Below are 10,671 nucleotides of genomic sequence, written 5' to 3' on the forward strand. Positions count from 1 at the left end.
ATAACTTGTACATGGAAGGGGCTTAGTAACCCACAGACATAAGAATTTACACTTTCAGCATTAAAAGCGACAGTGATTAGCCAAGACATGGAGCAACCTTCATTGATGGATGAATGGATAAAGAAAATGTGGTGTGTGTGTGTGCATGCTGTCATGACCCGCTCTTTGTGACCCCACGAACTGTAGTCCACCAGGCTCCTCTGTGGGATTCCAGGCAAGAATACTGAGTGGGTTGCCATTTTCTTTTCTAGGGAATCTTCCCTCATCTCCTATGGGAGACTCAGCAACAAACCTGCATCTCCACTTGCATCAGCAAGTGGATTCTTTACCACTGTGCCATCTGAGAAACCCCACAAAGAAGATGGAATACATATATACAATGGAATATTACTCAGTCATAAAAAATAATTGAATAATGCCTGTTGCAGCAACATGGATGAGCTTAGAGATCATCATACTAAGTGAAGTCAGACAGAGAAAGACAAATATCATATGGTATCACTTACATGTGGGATTAAAAAAAAAGACACAAGTATACTTACTACTTATAAAACAGTAATAGACTCTCAGACATAGAAAACAAACTTATGGTCACCAAAGTGGAAAGGTAGGGGGTACAGAGGGATAAATTAGAAGTTTGGGATTAACATATACACACTACTATATATGAAATAGATAAACAAGGACCTACCAGATAACACAAGGAACTGGATTCAGTATTGTGTAGTAATCTATAATGGAAAAGACTCTAAAAATAATATGCATACTTATGTCACTTTGCTTTACTCCTGAAAAGAGCACATTTTCAATAAACCATATTTCAATAAGAAGATTTAAAAAAGGAAGAGTGATGGTCACCTTGCCTCACTCAGTTGACTCTACTCAGGAGGAAAGTGGGGGTTGATCTTTGTGGTCAGATTTTTTATTATGCTATTTATTTTTTATTATGCTATTGAAACTATTATCAAACAATCCATTTGGAAAATATAGGTTGAATAAATGTTAGCATACAGTCAACAACAGTCTCTGATTTCAAGATCTGAGTGTTAATAAAATTGCATATAGCATGTAGATAAAAACTGGAAATAGAACTGCCATATGACCCAGCAATCCCACTTCTGGGCATACACACTGAGGAAACCAGATCTGAAAGAGACACGTGCACCCCAATGTTCATCGCAGCACTGTTTATAATAGCCAGGACATGGAAGCAACCTAGATGCCCATCAGCAGATGAATGGATAAGGAAGCTGTGGTACATATACACCATGGAATATTACTCAGCCGTTAAAAAGAATTCATTTGAATCAGTTCTAATGAGATGGATGAAACTGGAGCCCCTTATACAGAGTGAAGTGAGCCAGAAAGATAAAGACCATTACAGCATACTAACACATATATATGGAATTTAGAAATATGGTAACGACAACCCTATATGCAAAAACAGAAAAAGAGACACAGAAGTACAGAACAGACTTTTGAACTCTCTGGGAGAAGGTGAGGGTGGGATGTTTCGAAAGAACAGCATGTATATTATCTATGGTGAAACAGGTCACCAGCCCAGGTGGGATGCATGAGACAGGTGCTCGGGCCTGGTGCACTGGGAAGACCCAGAGGAATCGGGTGGAGAGGGAGGTGGGAGGGGGGATCGGGATGGGGAATACGTGTAAATCTACTGCTGGTTCATGTCAATGTATGACAAAACCCACTGAAAAAATAAATTAATTAATTAAAAAAAAAAAAACAAAAAAAAAACAGTCCCATGAAAGATGCACAGGGATCCAGACACCCTAACAGAAAGAGCTGGTAGGTATGGGGGCTACAGAAAGTTACTCAGATTCCCTGAGCCTCGGTTCCATTACCTACGAAGTGGGAAGAATAAGTCCTACATTCCAGTGCTGTCATGGGAATTTGCAGAGATGAAATATTCAATACACCCATATAGAAACCAGTCGGAAAGGCGCCACCTGCAGCCTCTGGGCTGAGAGTGCTGGCGGGAGAGCCCATGGCACCTCCCGGCCACGTGTGAGGCATCTGCAGGAACTGCTTCATGCGCCCGGACTTTGTCTCATTAAAGATCAGCCCTCTCCCCGCCCCCCAGGTACACCCCTCCCATGCTGCCGACAGATTGGGTTGGTTTGGGCTCCAGTCTTGGTTGGTCTGCGCTTGTTTCTTTGCTTATTTAATCTCACAGTTCCCAGCTAAGATTATCAGAAGACGGCTGTATGTGTCCCAGGAGCGGCTTGTTTTGCAGTATGGTTATTTTGTTGCCGGTTCATACTTGAGCGAGCTGAGTTTTAAATTATCAGGAATTCTGAGAGCCATGAAAAAAAATTGTATCTTGAAATTTGCATGATAGGGATATTTACACCACAGAAACCTTCTGATGCCACAACGTCAGAGTTCCCCCTCTGAGAGCCCCTTGCTTACCTTCGCCCGCGCGCCGCTGTTTCAGGCTCTGACGCCCTCAGTTCAGCCGCGGTTTGTCGCTTCCGCCCACGTGGGTACACCTTGCTGCCTTGTCTGATGGGCTTGCGCACTACAGCCACGGCCCTCAAGTCCCAATCCTAGCCCCTGAGGCTGACCAGGGCCCCGGGCCATTACCGCTGAGAGTGACTGAGTAATATTCCGGGAGGGGTGCCTCCTACAGGGCCAGCCTGGGGCTAGCTGGGCGCTGCTGGTGACAGGCTCCATTTCCACAGCCTCTCTGGAGCTGGCCTTAAACAAAGGGGGTGGTCAATAGGACATGAGAATGAGGTTCGAGACATGGGGAAGAGTCCAGTCCCGCAGGGCAACCTGATGCCGTGTAGAAAGCAAACGGATTGTGTCTGGAAGGTAAAGAAGTACCAATTAACAACGTTCAGCCTAGACTATTAGGGACTAGATGTATGTTTTAGAAAGATCATGTGGAAACAACTATTATATATGGCATGGAAAAGCAACAAAGCAAACCTCTTAAAAATTCTGAGTGATCTTTCTAACAACAAGGTCCTGCTGTATATAACACAAGGGGCTATAATCAATATCCTATAATAAATCATAATGGAAATGAATATGAAAAAGAATACATATATATGTATGTGAAAGTATGTATAAAATCACTTTGCTATACACCATAAACAAATACAATATTGGAAATAAGCTGTACTTCCATAAAATAAATAAAAATAAATAATAAACCTTGCTTTGCTGACAGCGCAGAGATCAGGCTGTATCCAGGAGAGGTAGAGGGTGGAGGCTTAGGTTAGCAGTTTATGAGACAGAAAGTAAGGTCCTGGAATTACAACTCAGAGTTGTAAGGATGAGGAGGACTTGGTTTTGAGAAGGGACTTTGTTTTTGTTTTTGGGAGACTACTAAAATCAGTCTTGGGGTTTGGGTCACTTTTTCCAAGCCCTAAATACCTTGTTGCGAAATGGCTGATTGTCTATAAATAAGTGATTTTACTTTGATTTTGCCTAACTTTCGAGTGTTTTACCTTCTGCTTAATTATAGTAGACCTGGCACATATGTTTCCTTCCAGGCAGTTCATACAAAAGTGAAAATCACATGAAATAGCAGAGGTGAAAAACTGTGAACACTAAGACGCTGTATTTACACGGCACATCTTTACTAGAAGCTAATTCACAGTTAATTATCTTCTTAATATTCACCACAACCCTTTGAGACAGGGACAAAGAAGCTATCATTATCCTCATTTCACAGGTGAAAAAACTAAGGCTGAGGAAGGCAAAATGATTTCTACTTTCTTGATGCTTCTGAAATGGACGCAAATAAAAATTCTAACACCAGGGAAACCCAAGGGAGGGAGAAAAGTAATTGACTAAGCCTTAGAGTAATCACTTAAGAAAACCACATACTAGAATAAATGATAAAGATAAACAGTGTCATACATCCTAATTAATCCCATAGCTTGTTTAGAAAAGCCGTGTGAACTGCAGAAATAGGCTCTCCAGCAAAACTCTTGCCTCATGCACAGGAAAAAAGCCGTTGTTGGCACCAGCCACGAGGCAAGGGTATGTTCAGACCTTCAGAGGCTCAGCAGGAAAGAAGGCCCTTGAACTAAACTGGTCATTCATCATTTTTTGTTTTTATGAACAATCATATACGTATGTATACATACATATATGTGCATTCACATGTATATACACACACACATAACTTCATGTAACTATATTAACATAATCGTACATAGAGATGGGGATTTGCATAGGTTTGTCTTCCTCATACTTTATGCTTACCTCCTTGCTGTCTCTACCAAAAGCCCATCTTTACCAGAAAATGAAATTCATAGCCCATATATAATCAAATTTATAGTCCTTTCATGTTTTCCATGTACTTGTATAAGCTTCTATAGCTGTATATGTGATTTTTTGCTGCTCAATATCGCTTCTTCTACAAGTGACATCTCATGTATACTATTGTTCTTAATCTTATAAAAATCCTTCCAAGTCAACTGGTGTTATTCCAAGATGGTTCCTTAAAACTCCTTTTTACAGATGGACAGTATTTTATTCAAACATTCTCTACTTTATAGGTAGTCCTTTTGTGAACTGTAGCTTTGATTTTTATAGGAGAGATTCCCAGAGCCATATTTTCTGGGTCAGAATGAATACATATTTTTAATTTTGTTTTTATTTTTTGCCCAGGCCACATGGCTTGGGGGATCTTACTTCCCCAACCAGAGATTGTACCTGGACCATGGTAATGAAAGTTCTGAGTTCTAACCAATAGACCACCAGGGGCTTCCTGGGAATGTGCGTTTTCAATTTTTAGTATTACAAACCATTTCTTAAAAGAGGTTAACATCACTCTAGCAATGTGAGGGTTCCCCATTTTTCACATGTATATCTTCAGAAGATATAATCATTCCTTGTGAAAAGAAAAAAAAATGCTAGATTGATAAGTGTAAAGAAATATTCATTGACACTTTAATTTGCATTTCACTCATAGTTACTGTGTTGAGCATCTTTTTGCATATCTGTAGGCCATTCGGATTTGCTTCTGTGTGAATTGCCTCTTCTAATCCTTTTCCCAATTTTTTTCCCCACTGACATTATTTGCTTTCTTCTAATAAATTTGTAAAAGATCTTTGTATTTTTTTCATAATGGTCATCCATATTTTTTCCTCATTGCAAATATCTGTCCAAGAAATTCTGTTTTCTTTTGTGTTTTTATTTATCTCATTATAGATGATTTTAACTTTTTTATAAATCAAGTAGGTTCATACCCACTTTGCCCTGAGGGTGTCCATAGACTCTTCCAGATTTTCTTGCATTTTTCACATTTAAGTTTTAATCCTTTTGGAATTTATTGTTTATATGATGTAGAAAAGGAGTCCAGTTTTATATTCTTCCAGATGGATAGGCAGCTGTGTCTGTACCATTTACTAAACAATCCATCCTTTTACCGCTGAGTTAAAATGCCATCGTGGCCATTTATCACATTCTTACATACAAGGTGGTCTGCTACCTTATTCTCTCCTACATTTTGATCTATTTGTGTATTCTGAGGCTAATCCTCAGCTCCATAATTCCAGGCTATGTAGTCCTGGTTTGCTGTTCCAGCAATTCAAAATTCAAAAAAATTCAAGGTGACCTCACTTATTCTCAAGACTTGATACTTTCACATAATCTTTTAAGTACTTTTATTCAATCTCAGTCTCTACATAGCATTGAAATTCTAATTTAAACTTCATTTTATTTATTAAAAATAATTTATATTTTGAATATATTATATATTAATATCTAGCTATATAATAATATGGATCTTCTAATCCACTTTTTAAAAATCATATTGTAGCTTGTCTTTGGCCATTTGTGGCCTTAGCAGCTGCAAAATGCAAGCAGAGAATAGTAGGCAGCAGAGAAGACAAGTGAGGCAGGGTCACAGTCTTCTAATCTCCTCTGGGCGTTCTTTCCACAGCCCTTGCTTGCTGATACCATCATTTGCCTGTTTTCTCTCATGCTATTTCCTCAGCCTTCTATTACTGTAAATTTCATTTTTTAGAATTGCTTGCCGTCATGCTTTCTGCTACATTCATTCAACAGGAGACCCTAACAGAAGGTTTGAAGACAGAGGAAGTGAAGAGAGGGCTTTTCTTTCTTCTTCTTCTTTTTTTTTTTTTGATACTACAAAAGTTACTTATTCACTATACACAGAACATGTCCCCTATAAAATGTACATGTAAATCACTAAAAAATATAATTTGGTGAACATTTTCTCAATTAAAGAACATGCTAAATATGTTGGGAATTAACAGGCCTCTGTCTGCCTCAAAATAATTTTAATTATAACACCCAGAGTCTCCTTTACATCTGATACAAAGTTAAATACTTATTTTGGGGATTATTGCCTAATATGTGTTTGAGCAGGCAGAAGTATATTACAGTCACTGCACAATAAATCAGTTTATTACAGATTAAAACAATCATTTTTTCATTATTTGTATTAATGGTATACAAACAAATGCTGGATATTTTTAAATGGCAAATAACCAAAAAATTGCTTATCTTTGATAATATATTGGATTTTATAGTTACATAGGATATAAATGGTGTGAAATATTGTTATAATACACCTCAAGCAAGACAATGAGGCCACACTGTAATGATTCACTAGATTGTGGTCAGTAGGCATTTGTTGAATAAGTGAGTTTTAGTTATTTTTCTCCCCAATTACCCAGTACAATTTTTTGGGCATACTAAGGGCTCAGTAAATGTTTACTGTATATACTGACTAGGAAAGAGGTGAGAAGAGATGGACCCTCCTCATTGGAAGTCAAGTATCATAATTGGAATTTAAGGAAGACCTAAACCACACATGGCATACCAGGAAGGGAACTCAGATGCAACCAAGCAAAGCGTTAGCAGAGAAAGCTGGTGCTGCACTGACAAAGAAAGGCCGGATTTCCCGACAGATAAAGCAGACCTGACTGCAAGAGATAGCAGGTTTATATGGGACTGTACTTCTCACCCAGTTCACTTTGAGACAGACCAAAAGAGGGCATTTCTTTGTAAATTTTTCCTTCCTTCCACCAGCAGCCCCAGAAGTGTGTCTACAGGAAGGTTCCAACGCCACCTATAAGCCCCTATCATGATTGTAACTCCTGTGAGCAACTTTGGCTTTTTAATCCTGCTAATGCTATCTTTTTTCCTAAGGCCCTCCAGCCCTAGAATGTTAGGTAGAAGGTACCTCTTATTTCTAAATCCAAGGTTTCCTCAGGGCTTTCTATTTATCTTTACAATTCTACCATCCCTCAGTAGCTAATTCTCTGTATCAAATTCCTTGTTTGAGACATGTAGAGTCACATGCATTTTGCTGTCTTAATTGTAACTAACACACATTCCAAATTATTTTTTTCATCACTCTCTACCTGGTATCTTGCACTTTCTTGGAAGACACCAAAATGAGATTTTCTTTTTGCACATTTTATTTTGTGTGGTAGGCTCTTTCTGCATAGGTTATACAGCCAACTATATTCCTTCTTCTCTATATCCATCACATCTCATGTCTGCCTCCTGAAGTCACTTCAATAATTCACTGTCTTTGAACTGCCTTTTGCGAGTTTGCTGTCAGCCTGCATGCCTCTCACTAACTCCCGATTCTTGATTCACTGTGTGGCCCCAGCAGCTGCCTGCCCTCCTGTCTGGGAAAGCAGAGGAAGGTGAGAAGGAACGCAGTAGGGAAGGAAGAACTCTGAGGGGAGCAAATGTTTTAGAGATAAGGGGACACTTTTACAGGGGAAAAAGGATACCACAGAGCCCACGAGAAATAACTAAATTTGGGTTGTGGTAGGGTCATTAGAATAGAGCCTTAATGGTAATATAGTTTTTAATTTAAAAAATGTGGTTTAGTACTAAGTCAGTAAACTAAAGTCTCTGAACCTCAGCTTCTTCATTTTTACAATGGCAACAATAATATTTGCACTTGTAGGGTTATAAATTTAAAACATAATTATATATATTAGAAATCTAATAGGCTAAAAATATGTGATTAAAAGTCACTTGCTTGGAGTCATGAAATGATATAATAAGGCTAACAATAACAACAATGAAAGGCACAGAGTTTGGAAGACAGGTGGCAAAATTTTCTTAATTTGCATTCTATATGGAAATCCTATTATCTGCAAAAAATTACAGAAATAGTAAGTAACCTTAGCAAAGTTACAAGATAAAAGTCAAGAATACAAAATAAATTGAAATTATACACAGGTCCAGTGAACAGCTGAAAGTAGAATTTGTAAGGGTAATATATTAATAATATATAATAGCAATAAAATTGAGATACAGATTAATATAATAAATAATGTGCAAGAACAATACACTGAAAAAAATAAGACATTGCTAAGAAAAGTCTTGAGTGATCTAAATCAATGAAGATATATTCTGTGCTAATGAATCACAAGACTCAATATTATTAAATATAACTGACCAATAGACTCAGCATGTCCTAATTAAATCCTAGGAGATATTTGCATAAATTGATGAGCTATTTATAACATTTATATATAAATGTAAAGGACTTTAATATCAGAATAAAGAACCAGAAGAGCAAAGTTAGAGAATTTACATTGCCTGGCTTAAAGATTCACTCTGAAAATTATAATAATCAGGACCTTCTGGTACTATTTCAAGGACAGATGTGTGGAGTAACAACAAAGAAAGCAGAATTCAGAAACAGACTCACGTGAATATGGTCAGTTGTTTGCCAGCATAGGTACCGAGACTCTTCAATATGTCAGTATCTTTGACAACAGTATTTTTCACAAATGATTAAAATAGTTGAATACCACATTCAAAATACAAAACAATCTTCAACTCTTATCTCATACCACATAGAGGAACTAACATAAAATAGGTCATAGATATAAATGTAAAACCAACAACCTATAAAATTTTGTAAATTTTAAGTGAAAAATAAAGGAGAAAATCTTTCTGATCATGGATTAGGTGAAGATTTCTTAAAAGACACCAAAATATATACCATAAAAGAAAAATAATGGTAAATGGTACATTGTCAAAAGTATAATTTTGTGCTCTCCAAAAAACACTGTTAAAATATTAGCAATTCAAGCTACACATAAGAGAAAATATTTACCAAACATATATCAATAGTTTGACAAAGGGCTTGTAGCAAGAAATATACAAGGGATTTGGCAATCAATAATAAAACAAACATCTCAATTTTTAAAGAAGTAAAAAGAGTTGAACAGACACTGTATCAAATAATTTGGATCAATTAAAACTCTTATTCTGGAAAACATTTATGCAGGTTATCCTAAAGTTAAATACACACTTACCATATTATTCAGCAATCCAATTCCTAGACTTGTATCCATGAACAATGAAAACATATGTCCACACAAAGACCTGGATAAAATCTCAAATCCTCATTAACTAGTGAATGAATAAATAAGTTGTGATACTTCCATACAGAGGAATATTCCTCAACAATAAGAAAGAATCAATTCCTTACACTTTCAACAACATAAATGAGTTTCAAAAGTGTTACATTAAGTTAAAGAAACCAAGTGCAAGAACCACGTGTGGAAGACACCACTCATGAATCCCTAGAAAAGGCAAAACTGAGGCACAGAAAACAGATCAGCAGTTGCCAGGGGTGGGAATAAACAGAGTTTGAGTGACTTTATGGAATGATGGAAGTATTTCATAGCTAGATCATAATGGTGGTAACCTTACTGTATTCAACTTCACAGAACTCATTCAATTGTATACTTTAAAAAGATAAATTTTATCGTATGCAAATTATACCTGAATTAAAAAGAATTTAAAATTTTAACTCCCACCTACATGTAAATGCTTACTATTATTCATGATGTATAAAGTACTAAAAAGTCCTTTTACTAGTACTGTTATGGAATGCTAGTTAAAATATATAAACAGTCCAAATAACAGAAATCAATATAATTTGTCAATAGTGAAAATATTTCTTAATATTATGTTTCATAAATGTTTTCATACTGAAACACTGTATAAGCGCAGTTATTTGAACTGCTAAATGTGGTACACTGACACCACCATGGCCAGTGGAAACTGGGTTCAGTTGCACTTGAAATGCTAAAGATAGGGAGCAACTGATTTTGTCCTCAATAATTTCTGTGCAAATTGTCAGAACTGTGCTATAACCATGAGTCCATTGGACAATAATGCATATGCTCTGTACACAGACTAAACTGTTCCTGAACCCTAAACTTTGGCAAAGTTTCCATGTGGACACTGTGGAATATGGAAATTACAATTCAAGGCTTTCAATAAATAAACTTGGTGCTTTAAATAAATGCTGTAAATAAATGTAAATACACTAGTAAATGTGTGTGTGTGTGTGTGTATATACCTATTCTGTGTGTGCTCAGTCGCTCAGTTGTGTCCAACTCTTTGTAACCCCATGGACTGGGGCCCACCAGGTTACTCTGTCCATGGAATTTTCCAGGCAAGAATACTAGAATGGGTGGCCATTTCCTTCTCCAATGTGTTTGTGTATGTACATATTATAATGTGTGTGTGTATTTATTATATAATATACATGTGCATATTGTATAATATATGAGAAACTGCATATTGTTTTGAGGCAAACTATTCGCCCCGAATAGTCTGGATCTTACTCTATTTGAGTTAACAGTAAACCCTAACAATAGTCTTAGTTACTGCCTT

Source organism: Cervus canadensis, chromosome 15 (genome assembly GCF_019320065.1).
Source record: "Cervus canadensis isolate Bull #8, Minnesota chromosome 15, ASM1932006v1, whole genome shotgun sequence".
Lineage (NCBI taxonomy): Eukaryota > Metazoa > Chordata > Mammalia > Artiodactyla > Cervidae > Cervus > Cervus canadensis.